Below are 20,307 nucleotides of genomic sequence, written 5' to 3' on the forward strand. Positions count from 1 at the left end.
GGCCTTCCTCTCTCTCATTTGAAAAATGGTAGAGTTTTTGAGAGGTAAAAATGGATCTTGGTTTTTGTTTTTTTGTTTTCAGGATACAAAATTCATAGTAATATGATACTTTAGTTTCACATTTAAGAATATCTTCCATGGTTTTTTAATAAATGATTTGCAGGAAGAAAAGATTGGATAACAATGCATGAATACATGGTCACCCCCCTTGTGCCTCTACTCTCCCAAGTTCTACTCTGAGAACTTTTCCTCTTCCCTTTCCAATTTTCCATTATGTGGCTGCCACCAACCCCACTGGGAATGTCAACTCCTTGAGGGTAAGGAATAAGTCTTGCCTTCCTCTCTTTGTATTCCCAGTGCTGAGCACTGAGCCAGGCACATTTAGTAAATGCTTGAAAAAGGCTCTGTCATGTCTGAATGCAGATTGAAGCAAACCACTTGCTCTCTCTTTTTTGTTTTGTTTTGTTTCATTCCTTCTTCCTCGTTGTTCTCTCCACTGGTTATAATTCTTCTTTACAACTTGACTAATGTTTCATGTGAAGGTATTTGTAGAACCTATATCAGATTGCATGCTGCCATGGTGCAGGGGGGAGGAGAGGAAGGAGGAGAACATTTGGAACTCAAAAGCTTGTTGTAATAGTAATGGAATTTAAAGATCCCCCTGTATTGGTTTGGTTTTCGAATTGATCGTGTTAAAACCCAGAGCTTGTGAATCCCACTTGTGGGATGGACTTGTTGATGTAAAAAGAGAGTGTTGAACTGGGAGGAGCTGGTGATGTGAATTTAGAGAGATGCAAGCAAACAGAAAGGCAGAAGGACTTTTTCGGAAGCAGCATTGTGGAGGCAGAGAAAGACAGAGAGGATTGCTGAGGGCCAGTTTGAATTGCCCAGGACTTTTGAGAGCTGCCACCCAGAGCTGCCAAGGACTGAGGAGACATGGCTGTTATGCTGGTATTTTGTCTGTTTGTTTTGATGTTGTTTTGCCAGATTTGTCCACTAGTGAAGGACAGTCCTGTTGTTGCAGAGGTTCTGGAACCTTGCTGTTATTTCAGAGCTCCTGAGACTGTTCTGAAGACAGAGAGTGAATTCTGTCCACTGGTGAAGGACAGTGCTGTTGTTGCAGAGGTTCTGGAACCTGGCTGTTGGTTCAGAAGCCCTGAAGAAGGATTTTCTTGTTGTATGTTTACAGAAATCCTGGAAGAGGGTTTTGCTAATGTTTTCAGTGGTCCTAGTACTGTTCTGCAGACAGAGAATGAACTAATGAAGACACTGGCAATGTATCTTGTGGCCTGCTAAGTTTGTCTCCCCAGGAACAAAGATTGCTGAGGACTTGCCTTGAGTCAAGATGAAGAAAAGACCTCTCTTTGGGTATTAAATGCTGTGCTTAAGCTTGTTGTAACTCTGGGGTAGATTCAATTCTGATCCAAGGGTAGGGAACTTTTGACTTTTTTGTGCTCTGTGATTGACCAAATGAATGTACTTTACTAATGATTGGAAACTAATCTCCATTTAAGAAGAGGGGCTTTGTGGTGGACTAAATGAATGTACAGCCTAGGGGTGGAATAGTACTTGGAGATTATTGAATTATACTTGGTGACTGCTGTATTTTGAATTATGCTATATTTTGATTTTCTCTGTTCTTAATTTTTCACTGAATAAAATGGAGAGCACCTATGCTGGTATTTTGAACCTTGGGAAGTTGCCTTTGTTTGGCATTATACTTGTAAAACTGAATGCTGTAAACTAAAGTAAATAAATTTAAAAGAAAAAATAAAATTATTTTAAAAGGCTTTATTATCATAAATGATTTATCATTCTAAAATTATATAATCCAAGATTTTTATTTTTCATTTAAAAATTCCTTGGATTTTTTCCTCTCACTAGAATTTACTATTCCCTCAACTCCAGGCTTTTATATCTCTAACTTCAAATTATTTACTGAGACTATATATATAATGACCATGTACACATTTCAGTCATATTTCAGTCATGTGCAACTCTTTGTGACCCCATTTGGGGTTTTCTTGGCAAAGATACTAGAGTGGTTTGCCATTTCTTTCTCGAGCCCATTTTACAGATAAGGAAACTAAGATAAATGAGTTAGGTGACTTACCCAGGGTCACACAGTTAGTATTTGAGGTCAGTTCTCTTCTCCCTCTGTTCACTGTTAGATCTAGAACACTCTTCAGACTTCAGAGGATGGAAGAGAAGAAAATAAACATTTACATAGACCCTAGGATGTGCTAGACACAGTACTCAGCACTATACGAATATTATCTCAGCAGATCCTCACAACTCTGCAAGGTAGGTGTTATTATTATCCTCATTTTACAGGGTAGGAAACTAAGGTAAAAAGAGGTTAAATAACTTGGCCAGGGTTGGATAGCTAGCAAGCATCTGCGGCCAGATTTGAACTCAGATCTTTCTGGATCCAGTGCCCTATATCCAGTGGGTCACCTAGCTGCCCTTACAGCAGTATGTGATTGTTACCTAGAAAGGTCCAGCTGGATATGAGGTCATCATCTTGCTTCAATTCAATCTAACAAACATTTATTTGGTGTGTAACACGTGCAAATTGGGGGTAGCTAAGTGGCACAGTGGATAGAGTACTGGGCCTGGAGTCAGTAAGATTCATTTTCCTGAGTTCAGATCTGACCTCAAAAACTAACAGTGTGACCCTGGGTAAGTCACTTAACTCATTTGCCTCAGTTTCCTTACCTGTAAAATGGACTGGAGAAAGAAATGGCACACCACTCTAGTAACTTTGCCAAGAAAACCCCAGATTGAGTCACAAAGAGTTGCACATGACTGAAAAATGATTGAAATGTGTAAATGGTCAAGATATAATGAATAGAGAGTCCCAGACTATAAAGAAGACACTACTTCACTAGGGTAGCATGTAGTGATTCGGTTATGTCTTTAAGTCCACTCTCTGATACATATCAACTTTGTGACCCTTGGCAAGTCATTTAAGTCTCAGGCCCTAAGCAACTTTCTAAACTTTTTGAGTTGTAGAATAGTTGCTGAATTGCACTGATAAAAGGAGTTTCCTCAACAGGAATTCCCTATTGCAATGAAATCTCAGTTGGGAACTAAATTTTCACCATCACAAAAATAGTTGTAAGTAGACAAGTGCCTCCTGTCCAGACTATGACACGCAGTTATAGTGAGAACTCACATACGTGTACATATAGCTTGGAAAGTCACTCTAAATAACTAACGAATTAGACGTAGCATTGAAAAAAGGAAGAACATTGGTTGCAAGAGGGTCCCGGTAAATATTTAACAACAGTTCCCCCCACCGAGAGAAAAAAAGTACATAAGGCACACTTTTAACTTTAACCTGCATTTTTAAAATTTTCTCAATCACTTCCTTAAGTCTAGACAATCCACAAAACCACAAATCAAGCCCCGATTTGTATTGTCAGTTTCCATAGTGTAACGCTCCTATTGAAAATTGAACAATCCTCTGAGAACAGCTTCTGGATCTAGCATGACTCCTGCTTGGCTCTATGATCTTTGGGAAATCTGGAAGTTCTTTTAATGACTTCAAGATTCTCCCTGAATCAAAGACCCAAGATTTTAATATCAGTATTCAACCAACAGAGCCTTGTATAACTTTATAATTGTATAGTTTCCAAACAATTGAAAATTGACTCAGGGAGAAATGGAGAAGCATAGTTTAGTATGAGTAGGTTATGAGATATTATAAGCAAGGAATTACAAGGGAGATCTGGAATAAATTATACAATCAAAGAAATATATATGGAAATAAGAATGGTTGGTCACCTAATGAGAGGAAGACATAACCAACAGACTGTGTGGTCCACTGATATTTTCATTATTAAAACACAGTTCATTTTGACCTACTGGACATTGCTAATTATCAACATCTTTTCATAAACCAAACTTAATTACTAGATTTGGGCATCATCTACCTTATCGATGGGGCTGAAAAAACAATAATCTGTCACCATGGAAGTGAAGAAGGATTCCAGATGTGAAAGACCTGTGCAAAGGATGGAGGCAGAGGCAGACTTTGAAGTCTGAGAATGTCCCAGGAACATCCTTTTCTAACTATTTGAATCTTTTTATCTAATTTTTAAAAATACTTATATAAGCCTCTAAGGACTAGCCTGTGGGGTCTAATATGAGCATCTATATACTTACTCAGATCTTAATCCTTGGTTAAAAGATATTGTTATGTAATGATGGCATTTTTCTTTGGCATTGTTAGTTTCTAATTACAAAATCACAATGAGAAATTGGAAATAAATGTTTTTCAGTGGGGAGAGATGTGCCGCCAGGTTCAGCAGAATACTGAAAACTATTTATCAAACCTTTTGGGCCCAGGAAAGCCCGAAGTATAGTATGCCAAGTCTTTTCCTCTTAATTCTTAAACCCATGTGCATTTTCAGGGAAATTTAATCCTTATGTTTCTCATTCATTTACACTTAATTCATCATTGTGTCATTTTGTCACAGCCTTTTGATGTCCAACAAGCCTTCTATGTACTTTCATAAGCCTTTTATTTTTTTTTCTTTTGGCTTTCAAGCTAAGAAAGCCACATTTTTAATTAAAGGAAAAGAAGTTCACAAAATATGAGTTTTAAAAGATTCAAGTTCATTTGGATATCAGGTTCTCTTGGAAATTCAAATTGGTTTTAGTTTTGTACAAATTCAGTCTACCATCTTTCCCTTGCAAAGATTATTGAGAAATGTTCTGGCTAACAGGAATAGAAATTTTTCAATGGAATACTAAATAATACTTTCAAAACCATATTTGTCTAAACAAATAGGCTTCTAAACCCCTTGCATTCAGACAGTTTGAAATTCATTAAATACTAACTTGACTAATCTTTCATGAAGTATTTCCTAAAGGAATCTAGGTGGAACAATGGATAAAATACCAGACCTGGAGTCAGAAAGACCTGAGTTCAAATGCAGCCTTAGACACTTATAAAGAATGTGATCCTGGACAAGTCACTTATTCTCTTTCTACCTCAGTTTTCTCTTCTGTAGAATGGGGGTGATAAAAGTGTCTACATCTCAGAGTAGTTGTAAGCATGAAATGAGATAATATTTGTAAAGTGATTTTCAAATCTTAAAATGAGATATAAGATAATAAGATTATTGTTGTTGTTATAAATAACGATAATCAGATGAGGTTGCTTAGGTCCACCCTACCTAGAATGATGGGGAAGTATTTGGTAAAATAGATACAAGGAAAACAATGTAGAGATTAATCCCAAGAGTTTGGAAGTAAATTAGCACCCTCCTCTTCATCTTTTATATTCTTATCCCCCAAGATAGATGTTTCTTATTAATTGGAATAAAGACAAGGACTGAACCTGTGATTTTGCTATTAAAAGGAGATCCCAGGTAAGGGAATTCCACCTACCAATAGAAATTGGTTTATTTCCACCAAGACAAGTGGTCTTGAAATTGGGAATATGTGGTAATTGACGTATAATAATAATAGTGATGATAACTTGTGTTTACGATGGCAATATTTCCTATTTTCATAGCACTTTAGAGTTTACAAAGTGCTTCCTCATTAGCAAAAATTAAGTAGCCTGAAATGCATGACTGGGTTTTCTTCTTACGCCAACCATAGAAAAAAATCATTTACGATGGATCAAGACACTCCTGCAGTATTCTGTTCATTTGAGCCTTCTACATTTGAGGAGGGACACTGATAACTTTGGAAATAACACAGAGAAGGAGCACAATGGTGAATGCCCTAAAATTCATGCTATGTGAGGTTTATTAAACGTGCTAGAGATGCTTAGGATGGAGGAGAGAAGACTTGAGGTAGAGGGGTGCATTAACAACCGTCTGAGTATTTGAAAAGCTGTCACATGGAAAAGGGATTAATTTTATTCTGCTTGGCCCCAGAGGACAGAGTGAGGAGTGATGGTCAGAAGCTGTAAGTTACTAAATTCTGTATTAATTTAACTCTTAACTAGATGTTTGTCAGGCATTATATAGAAGAGATTTCTCTTGTTTCGATATAGATTATACTAGACAACTTCTGAGATCTCTTCCAATTTTGTGATTGTAGTTAGAACTAACAAGTAGATTTGAGCATGAACACAACCTAACATCCTCCTGGTGTAGAGGGATCCTGTTTCATTGCATTTGATTTAATTCATCAAAAAGTTAAGGAGCACTCACTTAATGTAAGGCAGACATGTCAAACTTGTACCCCCAGAGGTCTCACAAAACTCACGCGTCACCTTTAGAGATGTTTTGTTTCAGTTTGACACCAATGATACTAAGGTTTGTATTGAATGCTTGGCATACAATTACCAAATGAAACAATCTCTCTCCTTGAGGACCTTACGGTCTAAGTCCAGAAAAAAGTAGTATATAATATCTATCTATCTATCTATCTATCTATCTATCTATCTATCTATCTGTCTGTCTGTCTGCATATATATATATATATATATACATAGAGAGAAAGGGGGGGGGAGAGAGAGAGAGAGGAAGCATGGGGGTATAGGATAGGGTTAGCCTCTGAGTACTTAGACCATAGTTCAAGTTCTGCTTTATGAAACATACTAGCTGTGTGACTCTAGGTGAGTCACTTAACATCTCAGCATTACAGTTGAATCTGTGGTTATAAGACCCAGAAGCTGTCAACCTGTATTGGTAGCAAGAATTAACTCAGCAAAGAGATCTCTATGTGAACATCACAGGTATGGACAAAAAAATTTTAAAATTATGAAACAGGCACTAAACTCACTCAAATTCTTACAACCCCGAATACTGTTAAAGACAGAACTAGGAACAATGCATAGAAGTTGCCAATAAACAGGTTTAGGCATGGTGGAAATAAAAGTTTTCTAATCTACGTTAAAATGAAATGGATTATTTTGGGAGGTTGTGAACCACCCCTAACTGGAAGTATTTAAGCAAAAGCTGATAATCACTTGTTGGAAATGATGGCGAGACAATTCCTCTTCCTCTGTGGGTTGGACTGGATGTTCTCTGAGGCCCATTCTAGCTCTGAGATTCTAGGACCACACTCCAGAAATACCCCTAAGGCTTTTATTCTGGTTTAATGTAATCATGGAATCCATTATCAGCAATGCTTAGTTAAAGATAAGCTTGTTAAAGAACTCTGAAAGTGGGTACGTGGATCAAAGTTTACGTTTAATATTTTGCAAATGTCCCTAAAATTATAGGCAATTGTCTCCTGATGGTAACAGTTCCATCTCTGGTATCTAATTTAATATACTAGCAGTGGAGGGGAAGTAGAATGGCATTGTGATGGACTTAAGACTTTGAATTCAGCCTCTTCTACTGACATCTTTGTTAATAGGACATAGCCTTTCTGAACCCCAAATTACCCAAATCTGTAAAAATGAGGACAGATAATATGCTTGTGGAACTTGCACCTAAGGGTTATTGTAAAGCTCAGATGAGGACTGCATAAAAAACATCTTGGAAATTTAAAAGCTATATAAATTATAATGACAGCTGACATTTTGTAAACTTTAAAGTTTACAAAATGCTCTATTTGCATTTTGCAACAAATCTGTTCTGTGAAGTTTGGTTTCCATCAAACAGCCACATTTGAGGACCTAGAAGGCAATATGGGGCCTTGAGGCTGCAAGTTCCCCACACCTGAACAAGTCCATCAGGGTAGGCACCCTTCGCCTACAGGTCATTAGAGGAAAATATCATTGGAACCACTGCCAAGGGTTTGTGCAGATGTTTGGTGTATACAACAAGTAAAGAGGGTCACATTTAATAAGAAACTAACAACATAAAACCTCACCCCATATCAGCTGTGCCATATGTATCATGGTAAGTTAGAGTAACAATGAAGCAAAATTTAAAAGTATCAAATTAAAGGGAGAGAGTACATTCCCCGACTCTGCTCAATGGGTCACTGATTCAATACATCATTTGTCTGCTTCCCTATTAGTCTTCCAGGAGAAACTTTACAGAAATAGCAAGGCATACTAAACACATTAGAACTGATCCCTAACTTTCTGGGGATCCTTGCCTTCACACGGAATAGTCATCAACCTACCAAAGGAACGAAAGAGGGAAAGAGATAGGAAAGCAAGAGGAAGAGAAATGAATAGAGGGAGGGAGGATGGGGTATGATGTGCAGAAAGAATGTACACATGTGCTTTGATAGCACACATATGCCTTGACACTATGGTCATAAGGGACCTAGAGGAAAAATAACCAATTGCCATTGAAAGAGATGCAAGTTTTCCAGGAGGACTGTACTAGAATTCATGGTGCATCTGTGACATCTGTTTTCCTGGAGCCATGAAAAGGGGAGAGGTGAGAAAAGGGTCACTAGGAAGAGATGGTAGTAAAATACTTGGAACACATTTCATTCATGCATAAAGAATTTAGTGAAACATATAATAAGTATTATATTGCTTGCCTTCTTGATGGGTTGAGAAGGGGCTGGAGGGAGGGAGAGAACTTTAAACTGAAAATTTTTAAATGAATGTTAAAAAATTTTAAAATAAGAGTCGATTTTTAAAAATAAAGAATTTCATGTAGAGCAAAAGGGATATTATCTGGTTCCACTTTGTATAGTAGATAAGAGGGAGAAAATATTGACTAAAATAAAAACTCACCTAATTTTGACATAAGGATTCCCATCTGGCTTCTAGATCTATCCTTACCAAATGACTGGATTTTATTTAGGCACTGGAAGGAGATTTGGAGGCCATTTAGACCAACATGATCACTTTTCAAGTGATCACTTTTCAAGCTGAGCTTCCCTAAAGTGGAATGATTTATCTAAGTTGGCACAGCCTCTTAATGGCAGGTATCCAGATTCGAACCCAATACTGTTTTTTTTTATATTATGCATTTGATTTCTGAAACATGTTCTTAATTTAGCATACATGGAAGTGTTCATGTATTGATCTCAGCAGGTACATGAACTTATATGGGAAAAAATTACACCTTTATTTTCACTAATCTTTTGTTTCCTTTCTAACTGAATTTTAATAATAAAGATACCTAGGATTTATAAAGCACTTTAAGATTTGAAAAGTGCTTTTCAAATATTATATCATTTTGTCTTCACACTAACCCTGGGAGATAGATGCTATTATAATACCCATTTTGTGAATAAGAAGACTGAGGCAGAAAGAGTTAAGGTTCTTGTCAAGTTTCACACTTAACTTAGTAAGTGTCTGAGGCTAGATTTGAACTAAAGACTTCCTGAATTCAGGTCCAACACTTTATCTATTGTGTCACATTGCTGCCTCTATTTTATTTTATGCATGTAAATACTGTGAAGAGATCCAGAGATTTCTCCAGACTGCTAAGGGGATCCAGGGCACACATACAAAGGTTAAAACCCCTGCAATACTACCCATGAATAGTACAAATTCACATGCACAACTTCAGGAAATTTGGACTATATGTCTTTGCTTCAATTTTTCCAATCAATCAGTTGTAGGTATTTTATAAATTATTCATAGCAAATGAAAGAAAAGAGTTTGGTCTAAAAATCATCCTTCAGACACTTGGAAAGACATGATTTCCAAGCACATCTTGATTGATGACTGCTTACTTCCTTCTGCTATCATTAATAATAATCAGTCATACTTATTAAGCGCTGACAACATGCCAGGCTTTGTTCAGAACATAGCACTAAAAACATTCTCTACCCAGGGGGCTTATAGAATAATTGGGAAGACAGACAGGAAATAATACAGGGGAAGGGGATGAACACACTCAGAGGAAAGATGGGTGACAGCACAGGGCACATATAATTACAAGGTTCATCTATATTGTAGTTACTGTGTGGGCATAATTATAGAATTTTACAGCAACTCTGTATTTATGTAACAGGACCTATAATCTTCATGATTTTGCAGCTATGTTCCACTAGAGGGAAGTATGTACTAATAAAAAAGCAAAGCCTCAAATTCTATGAGCATTTTTTAAAAAATGTGTAGAGGGGCCAGACATATTTCAAATCCCTTTCCATTTTTTTAAACTATCTCAATAATCTAGTAAAACAGGGACAAGACAAAACATCATTGTACATAATTATGATAATATGGAAACTAAAGCAAAGAGAGGGAATGACCTTGACCCGGGTCTGTATAAATTCTTTTAATTATATATATTTTATATTGTTATTCCTGAAGGGAAATATGTAGAAGACCCACTGGGTTATCTCCAAAAAACATGAGTCTACCCATAAGACAGAGACAGAGACATAGACAGAGAGAGACAGAGAGACAGAGAGAGAGAAAGAGAGAGACAGAGAGAGAGAGAGAGACAGAGACAGAGAGAGACAGAGACAGAGACAGAGACAGAAACAGAGAGATAGAGAAACAGAGAGAGACAGAGACCAAGAGAGACCGAGACAGAGAGAGAGAGAGAGATAGAAATATGAAGAGGCAGCATGTTCTATTGCATAGAAGTCTGGGGTCTGTAATTGGAACCAGGAAGGTTTGGGATCAAATCTTACCTCTGACATATACTGATTGTGTGACTTAATTTTCACGATTTCAGATAACTCTATAACATGATGTTCTGACGAAGTTCTGATATATATTGGTAGAGGGAGTTTCTACTTCTAGAATTTCCTAAACTAATGAAATTACAGATGTGGTCCAAATATATATATATATATATATATATATATATATATATATATATATATATGGGTTTTCTATTTTACATACATTGTGTGTATGTATATACAGAATATAAAACAATACTCTATATATACATATACAAATCTATATGGATACACATACAGATTAAGATATATCTATGTACTATAGATATCTATATATGCCACACATCTATGTAGATACATATATACAGTATATCTGACATCTATTTATATATAGTTATATGGGCATATGTATACATATGTATACATGCATAGATAGATAGGTAGCTAGCTAGCTAGGTAGATGGTAGGTAGGTAGGTAGATAGATAGATAGATAGATAGATAGATTAGATGATAGACAGATAGATGATAGATAGATAGATAGATAGATAGATAGATAGATAGATAGATAGATAGATAGATAGATCTTACAAAAGTTCACAGAATCACAGATTTAGCACTAGAAGGGAATTCAATAGTACTGGTCTAACAAAGCTACAAAGTTACAAAAACTTTCTTTGTTGAGAAAATTGAGAGTCAAAAAAGTTACATGATTTTCCCAAGGTTACATGCAGAAAGTGTCAGAGCCAGAATCCAGCATTATTTCCACTGTACCAAGAAATTTCTCTGTTGTGTATGAAAAATGTATTGCTCCTACCTTAAAGGAATTTATAACATCACAAGAGTCAAGACAAATAAAACCTAGGCATCAACTAAAAGAAAATATTTATTCAAATAAATATTTATTGAATTCCTAGACAGACTAAATGGTCTCTTCATATGTAGTCCAGTAATTTTTCTTCTATCATTTTCAGAACTTCTTTCCAGATGTGAATTTCAGATAAAATGCAAATGATCTGAGCAAATATTCAATACTCTTATATAGATACAACATATAACTGCCCTTATTATTGGTCCTGTTATTTATGTGTTTCATATGTCAAACCCAATATTGAGAGACTTCAATCATTAATAATATCTAAACATTTTAGAAATGGGAGCTAAAATCCTGGGTGAATACTTCTTGCAATGAAAGCTGTTCTTCCCTGCTGATCTCAAGAAACTGGGAGGGAAAAAAGCTTTATTTAGAGTCATAGAATCTTGGTTCAGCTCCTTACTAACCTGTGTGACATTAGATTAGTCATTTAAACTCTCTGGACCTCTGCTTCCCCCATTAGAAAAACAAGTTCCTTGGATAGTCTTCCTCTCTTAAAATGGAAGTTCCTTGAGGCTTGAGACTCTTTTTTTCTTGTATTTTTAATATCAGTGTTTAGCACAGTGCCTGGCACACAGAAAGCACTAAATAAATACTTTTCTTTCCTTCCTTCCTTCCTTCTCTTCTCCTTTCCTCCCTCCTTCCCTTTTACCCTCCCTCCTTTCGTCCATCCTTTCCTTCCTCCCCTCTTCCCTCCCTCCCTTCCTTCCTCTATTCCTTCCTTCCTTCCTTCCTTCCATCCTTTAATTCTTTCTTTCTTTCTATGATCTCTCCCTCTCTCTCTATCCCTCTGTTTATTTTACTACGAAATGAGGTGTTTGGGTTAGATGATGACCTATGATGTTCCTTTCAGCTTTAAATATATTATTATTATAAGGGAGCTAGGTGGCACAGTGGGCAGAATGCCAGACCTGGAGTTAGGAAAATCTAAATCCGAATCCAGCCTTAGAAATGTACTAACTGAGTGACCCTGGGCAAATCACTTAACCCTATTTGCCTCAGTTTCCTCACTTGTAAAATGAGCTGGAGAAGGAAATGGGAAACCACTCCATTAGCTTTGTCAAGGAAAGAAAACCCCAAACGTGGTCACGAAGATTTGAACAGGACTGAAAAATGACTAAATTAAAATGACTTTTGGTCATTTGGAAGTTAGAATCTTGATCTAAATAATGGATAATATTTGTAATAACAGCACTTTATACTTATGCCAGCCACGTTTTAATATTCAAAAAAGCTTCAATTTCCAAAGTATCCTAATGCTTTACAAAAAAATAACTGAGTAGAACGATTAAAAAAAATGGTGAGTCATCATTCTGGTTCAACTTCTATTCACAAGACTAATTGCTCAAGTAAGGAGTCGCTTTGATTATAGGTGCTTAGTAAGTAAAAGGTATATTCTTTTCATAAGTATGTCTTTCAAAAGTCTTACATTTCAAACACAGCAGCCAGCCCTACCTGTCAACTGTCTTCTTGTGGTCACACAGACAGTCTTCATTTTTCACCCATAATCATTCCTAAAAAAAGAAACCACCTCATAAAAATGTTCCCCCATAGGAGTAATTGGGAGCTTTATTTCTGACCAGGTTATAAGCATCAAAACATCATGGTTAAGGGCAGCCAGGTGGCACAGTGAGTAAGAGTGCCAGCCTCAGAGTCGGGAGGACCCAAGATCGGCTCTGGCCTCAGATACTTAACACCCACACAAAATAACTGGTTGTGTAACCTTGGGCAAGTTACTTAACCCCAACTGCTTAAAAAAACCATGGTTATGCTCAACAACCTTTCATAAAAGCAAAGACAGAGTAATTTAAGTCAGAGTAATTTAAAATGATAAAATTATGCAGGGTCCTATAAAATTGATGTAAATTTATCACACACATTGAGGATAGTTCAAGGAGTTTTCATGTACCATAAAGTACACAAAACACATAAGTAATGCAACTTTCAAATCATCTCTTTGACCTAAAATTAATATGGTAGGTACAACCAGCATTTAGCATCTTATGAATAATTATTTTGCTTACTTTTGAATTTCCTTAATTTAGGAACGAGTTTAGCATATTATTTGGGTGTCCTAGGTCTCTTAAAAAAACCCAACAACTCTTCCTAAGGAACAATAGCTCACATGTATATGAGTAATTAAGAATTGTTCAGATTGGATGAACACTGAGAAAGAGAAAGAGAGGAAGAGAAAGAGCATTTCTATTTATCAAACAAAAAATAAAAAGCACAATGTAAGGTCTTTGACAGGAGGAAATACTATGCTCCCCAGTGCTGAGCACGGTGCCCTAGTAGATAATGGGTTATAATTTAGATTTATTTATTAGTTTACGTATAATTTATAAAAATAATAAATTATTTTTGAATTAATGTGGGTAATTAATAAATGGTTTTTTAACTAAGGTAATACTAGTAGGCATTCTAAGAGGTCATTTAATAGGGTTTTCGTCAACAGTTCTACCACAGATTTATTTAATGTATCAGGTTTCCTTCCCGTGGAGAACAATTGGTCTGGATCAGGGTTTCTCACTCAAAACTATGTGGCAATCAGTAAGATATCTAAATTCTACAGAACAGGTGGTTCTATCTTCTCCAGCATTAGTAGGGTTGCTGCCTATGGTCTGGGAGAAGAAATGTAGAAGGAAGAGTCTTCTTAAAAATTTTCTAAATTTTAAGAACTTTTTGATGGTTAAAAAAAACTCCTCTAGCCTTAATTTTCTCATCTGTAAAACGACACACTTTAAACTAGATGATCAATTCTAGACCTATGATCTTATTATATGAACCCCCAAAACCTTCCTCTTTGACTCCCCAGTGTCTTCTGAGAAACAGAAACAGCCACTAGAGAATTCCACACTGACACTCCACAATGATTGTGTTTGTTAGATCAGTGAAGAAATGAAGACACACGTCTCTTTTCCTCCCACTAGATGGCAGCACATCCTAGGATAACTCAATGAAGAAGAAACCAGGGCTACCTGTCAGGAATCCTTCATTTTCAATAAACAAATATTCAGTCTAGAGCTGCTGGTTTTCAACTTGGATGCTAAATCCCTGGTCCTCCAGATGGCCTAACCTGAAGCCTCATTACACGAGGCAGTCATATTACCTATTATTCTTCAGTCATTTCAGTTATGACCCCATTTAGGGTTTTCTTGGCCAAGATACTGGAGTGATTCTCCATTTCCTTCTCCAGCTCATTTTATAGAAGAGGAAACTGAGGCAACAGGGTTATGTGACTTACTCAGGGTCACACAGACAGAAAGTATCTGAAATCAAATTTTAACTCAGTTCTTCCTGACTCCAAGTCTGGCACTTTATCTGCCGTACCACTTAGCTGGCCTCACATTCTCTTCAGGGAAGCATGGTTTTTCCTTGAGTCAGGTAGAAAGTCATCCACTCCTGGGCTCCCACATTTAGCAGTGGGTAGCTGCCATTCCCAGGGAGAACTTCCCTCTGGCTTCTGGAGGAATCAGAATAATTTGAAGCCAAAATGTTGATATCAGGGCACTCTAAGAAAAAAGTATAAGAACTTTTAAAAGAAAAGGGAAAGAAAAAGAATCATAGTACGTTGATGTTAGGTTCTTTTTATCATAAACACAGGTACATGTGAAAAATTAGCTATTTGAATGGTTAGATTAAGGGAGGGACAACTGAGCTGATCTATGTATGTGGACACTGCAAAAGAGACTAAAATGTGGCAATTACTCTAGGATACAACTGTCAAATTTACTCACATGCTCCCCCTTTTGACCATGGTTGCTTTTGTAATTTTTTTTTTTTTTTTTGCCTTTTTGTAGGGGGAAAGACAGAGCAATTAGGGTTAAGTGTCTGAGACTGGATTTGAACTCAGATCCTCCTGACTCCAGGGCTGGTGGATCTATTCAAGCACCACCTAGCTGCCCCTTGCCTTTGCAATTTTGAGGAGAAAATTAACTTCCCTCTTGGTGGAGTACCTTTTTCAATAGTGTCTTGACTTCAGAAAAACATTATGAGTTGTGACTAAAAATTCAAGGTAACATCTTAAGCACTTGATAACTAATTAAGATACTTTTTGCCTATTGGCTTACATAGAAATTTCTCATTTTTACTACGTCTGCTGCTTTTTTTTTCTCTTACGGAGCAGCAGGGGATAAAAAATTTGTCCTATGCCTTTCACGGCATTTAAAAATAAATCGATGTATAGTTTTATGACATGCACTAAGGAGGATCCCTGTTGCGTTAACTTTACTGATACAATTTGAAGTGCTGGAAATGGTATATTTGAATTATCATTTTTCTTTCTCTTCATTTTCATAAGATAAAACTTAGAGCAAGAAAACAGGTATAGCAAGGCAGTATGTATGTGTAATTTGTGGCTACTTGGTAAGAATTTTTCCCTCTCTTATTTCTGATGTATGATATATTTAAGCATGTATAATTTCTTCTGCACGGGGAATTTTGCCTATAGGAATGCCCTCCATCAAGGTAGATGGTAACCTATTGAAGGAGTTACAAGAGGCACATATGGGCTAATTAATTAAGTCACATTGTTAGTAAATGCCAGTTCAAACCCAGATCTTGCTGACTTAGTGTATGGCACCTACTTTGCAATTAATACCTGTTGTAGGTATGATGCCTCTACCTTCTCAGTTTAAGGTGACAGTATGTCCAATGAAATATAATCATGATTATTCACATGACTACCAGTGTCTTTCCTGGTGGACCCTTCTAATCACCATCAACCCTTTTTGAAAGAAAATTTTGGTACTTATAATCTTGATGTCCCTAGCAGAGCAAGTTACAACCAAAGCTGCAATAATGCCAGGATTTACCTGTGCTGAAGCAACATGACAGGATAATCCTCCCTCCACATCCCTATCCCCAAAACATGTGTGTAGGGAAGGGGATTATTAAGAGTAAAAATAATCCCAGGCTCAGACACTTAGCACCCACCCAGAAACACCTGGCCGTGTAACCTTGAGCAAGTTACTTAACCCCAATTGCTTAGGGGCGGCCAGGTGGCTCAGCGAGTAAGAGCACCGACTACGGTGTTGGGATGACCTGGGGATCAAATCTGGGCTCGGATACTCAGCACCACACCCAGAAATAACTGGCCATGTAACCTTGAGCAAGTTACTTAACCCCAATTGCTTTAAAAAAAAAAAAAGAGTAAAAATAGCATCACTAGAGGGTAACATGGTCTCAATGATAGACATTGCCCATTAGATATCAGAAATGATTGCTATCTATATGGTGGCCCAGAACTGGTGGTAGAGAGGTGGCAAGCAGGGTACATTGGTTACACGTTGGATTTTGTCAACTTGTTTGGTGAACAATAGTGAATAGTGCAACAGGAGACATCAATAATTCGTCACCATTCATTAAAAGATGTATACATATATGTGTATATATGTGTGTATACATACATATATATATATGTGTATGTGTGTATACATACACACATGTATATGTCTGGAGCTGACTTAAACTAAGCTGCTCTCATCCTTAATCCCAACCAGCAATAAGATCAGTCTATTTGATAGGTGTGGGTAGAGAGATTAAGGAGGAATTAATGGTCTTTTCCATAACTCCCATAATTGTAAACTGGCTTTTGTTTTGTAGCTGCAAATCCCTTTCCAGGACCTGGTGCCCCCATCTGCCCTGTCTTTATTCAAAGGCAGCCAGTTAACTCTCCCTACTGCTTCCTATCAGCATGATCTGTCTAGAGTCAACATTCCTCAGAAATCCCCAGCCAGATACATTGTTGGACATCATATTTCAGTGCCTTCTTGGGGAACTTTTTCATCTCTTTGTAGCTCAGTTCCCCACATTGCTTTGATATCCTACTGGCATCCACTCAACACAGGCCTAATCCAGAGATCTGCATGGGAAGATAAAGCATGATTATGGGGAATATCTACAGTATTAGTAGAATATAGTTTCCATATTATAAGAGTTAGAGTCCCATTGTAGTCTAAACTGCTCAAGCCACATGTGGAAGACTAAGTTCATCTTGTCATACTACATTTCAAAAGAAATAAATTAGAGATTCCACAGGAGGAAATCCAGGATAGGGAAAGCTTGTTGACCAATTATTGAAAACACGGAAGATATTTTCCCTGGAAAACAACAAAGACTAGGAGAGGTAGGGAAGACGTGGTGGCTGTTTTTAGCTACTTGAAGAAAGGTCATGTAGAAATTGGAGCGTAATTGATATGTGTTGTTCTGGTGGCAGAAGTAGGACCAATGGGTAGATGGGTAGATAGTCCCCATCTAGAGTAGGGAAAGAGAAAGGACTTTTCAACCTTAGCTGATGTCTCCTTTAAGGTCCAATTCAGGTCCCTCTTCTTCCATGAAGCCTGTCTGACTTCACACCACTCCAATGGAAGTGATCTTTAACCTCTCCTCAAATCTTTCATAGATTCTTACCTGGATTTCTCTTTTGCTTTTTTCTCCCTCTCCCTTGCACCATAGTTATATATGTACATATCTTCCCCGATAATAGCCTATGATAATCTTGAGAGCAGAAGTTGTGCTTTATCTATCTTTATATCAACAATGACTAACAGAGTTTTGTTTTTTTTTTTCAAAATGAGTCCTTAATATTTTTTGTTAAATTGAAATGAATTGAATTAATTATTTTAAAAGCAGAATAGACTGCTTTATCCCCATTCCTGTAAGTGTTCCAGAAGAAACAGGATCTAAATCTCAGATTTTTTTTAGCAGTGATTACTTTACAGGATATGAGAACAGTCTGGATGATCTCTACGGTTTTTTTTTCAAATTCCAGACTGTGATTGTTTTCATAATCTAGGACACCCAGAACCCCCAAAAGTTAAAAAAAACATGAACCAATGCCTACTCTGAGAGCACTCACTATCCCTCCCCTACCTCCCATACTACTAGCAGCAAGGCTACACTAGCTGACCCAACAACTGAACACTTGGGCTTATAACAAAACCCAACAATATGGTCCAGCCCCCGCTCTTTCTAGTACTATGGAGATACTGACTCCAGGATACGGAAGCTTGTTCCGCTATAGCCAGTTATGGCATTTCAGGTGCAAAAGCATGCTGAGGGATGCAACAACTCCATACCACCTACACTGCAAAGCTCTGAAGTTCCTGTGGTCCCCAAAGAACCTAGAAATACAGGTTTTGTATCATGGGACAGCTTAGCATGTATGGAGGGGAAGCACTAAATGAAAGGGAAAGGCCTCATTATCTAGATGGATCCAGTTCTGTCCACTCAAAAGTCACTTGGGGCAAAGACCCAGGCTGCTGAATCATGAATGCCCAGGGAAGAACAAGACTGAGACACTCTGAGACCCATTCCCCAAGGAAACCACCACCCAAGGGGAGAGAATGAGAAACTGAGCAAGAGTATAAAATAGATGAGGGAGCAGAGAGACTGAAACTACCAAAGATTTCAGGAAAAAGAAAATTCAAAGACCTTCCACATAAACAGAAATGAAATGAGAACATCGATATTGAAGTGTTGTAAGAATTAATAGGAAGATGGTGTCATTGCAACTCTTTTGAAGGGATGAAAAAAGGAAAAATTGAGGATGAAGCATTAAAACTGGGCCGTGAAGGATGGATACATTTTTCAGCAGGTGGAGATGTAGGGAAAACGACATTTTCGGCATATGATATCGTAACATGAGGGGCCTGTTCCTAAAGGGATGGGGAATGAAACAAGCATATATTAAGTACCTATTATGTCCCTGGCACTATGTTAAGTGCTTTACAAGTATTACCTCATTTGATCCTGGATGCTTGGTGTTATTATGATGATTCCCATTTTATAGTTGAGGAAACTGAGACTGACAGAGGTTAAATGACTTGCCCAGGGTCATACAGCTACTAAGTGTCCAAGGTCAGATTTTAACTCCAGGCATAGCACTCTATCTACTGTGTCACCTAATCCAACATGTTTGGGGATAGAGTTTATGAAGGTGAATAATGAAAGACATGACTAAGGAAGAAGCTTGTGCCCAGACTATCTGTAAGTCTCTAAGGACCCTCCCATAATGTCATGATTCCAGGATGGCTCTTTGTGATGTTTTTAAATCAGTCAAAAGTACTAAAAAATGTCCACAAGTATATTCTGACATGACCTAGTAGGTCTCTCATTGGCTGTATAGAACATTTTGAACTCCACATGGCCATGATACATATTCCTTTGGTGGTAGGAAATAGGTAAGAAGAAGGATACCATTTACCCTGACCACCTACCCATGTCACTTACTTGTAATACACAATTTAGGGTAAGTAGCTGCCAGAACTCAAGTTTGCTAATGATGTCAAGTGGTTCTGTATTAAACAAATAAATAGCCAACACCACTAAACAATAAAGCAATTTTTACTTTTGGTCACCATGTTTCAAATATCTAGCCTGTAGCCAATATTAGTCCAATAATCACATGATATCCCACTATAGACAAAAGTTCAACTCTACTTGGAGCATCTCAGTGTTGAGAAGTAGCCAACTGCACAGCTTTGCCAGTTACTTTACCTATCTTTAGAACTTTAGAGGGTTGTTTGATTCACTTTTGCTTTTGTTATTGATTTTAGGATTTGCAGAGTGGAAGAAACTTTTGAGGTTTTTTTAATCTAACCCATTCTAAAGTTTTATGGATGGAGAAGTTGAATTCCAGAGAGATTAAATGGCTTTCACAAAGTCACACAGGTGACAGGTAAGTGTCAAAGCCTGGATCTGAACCCATGTTCCTTCACACTAGATCCAATTATTCCTACCATTATACCATACTGCCTACTCTCCCCCTAACAATGGTGACCAGGGTTTGATAGGAAGACTCTGATAAAGAAAACACTTCAATATTTCTTTTATAAAAAGAGCAGCTCACTAGGCTCATGAAGTGAGATTACTCAGCAATATTTTGGATTTTTTTGTTAACTTCCATCTTCTTTTTTAATCTCCTCATACTCTAATTTCTCATTGGTTCTTTTGGCAAGTTATTCTA

General features: G+C 37.2%; 1 long non-coding RNA gene across 1 annotated transcript in view; it reads right to left on the reverse strand.

The window, feature by feature from the left end:
* Positions 1 to 12,179: 12,179 nt before the first annotated feature.
* LOC138147811 (uncharacterized) overlaps positions 12,180 to 20,307 on the reverse strand; it is a 119,304-nt gene continuing 111,176 nt past the window's right edge. The window contains exon 3 of the long non-coding RNA XR_011164900.1: positions 12,180 to 12,853. This is a non-coding gene — a long non-coding RNA (uncharacterized lncRNA). The remainder of the gene's footprint in view (positions 12,854 to 20,307) is intronic.

The sequence above is a fragment of the Petaurus breviceps genome, unplaced genomic scaffold (assembly GCF_028583685.1).
Source record: "Petaurus breviceps papuanus isolate PSGF00001 unplaced genomic scaffold, PetGlider_PUasm1.0 90808, whole genome shotgun sequence".
Taxonomy (NCBI): Eukaryota; Metazoa; Chordata; class Mammalia; order Diprotodontia; family Petauridae; genus Petaurus; species Petaurus breviceps.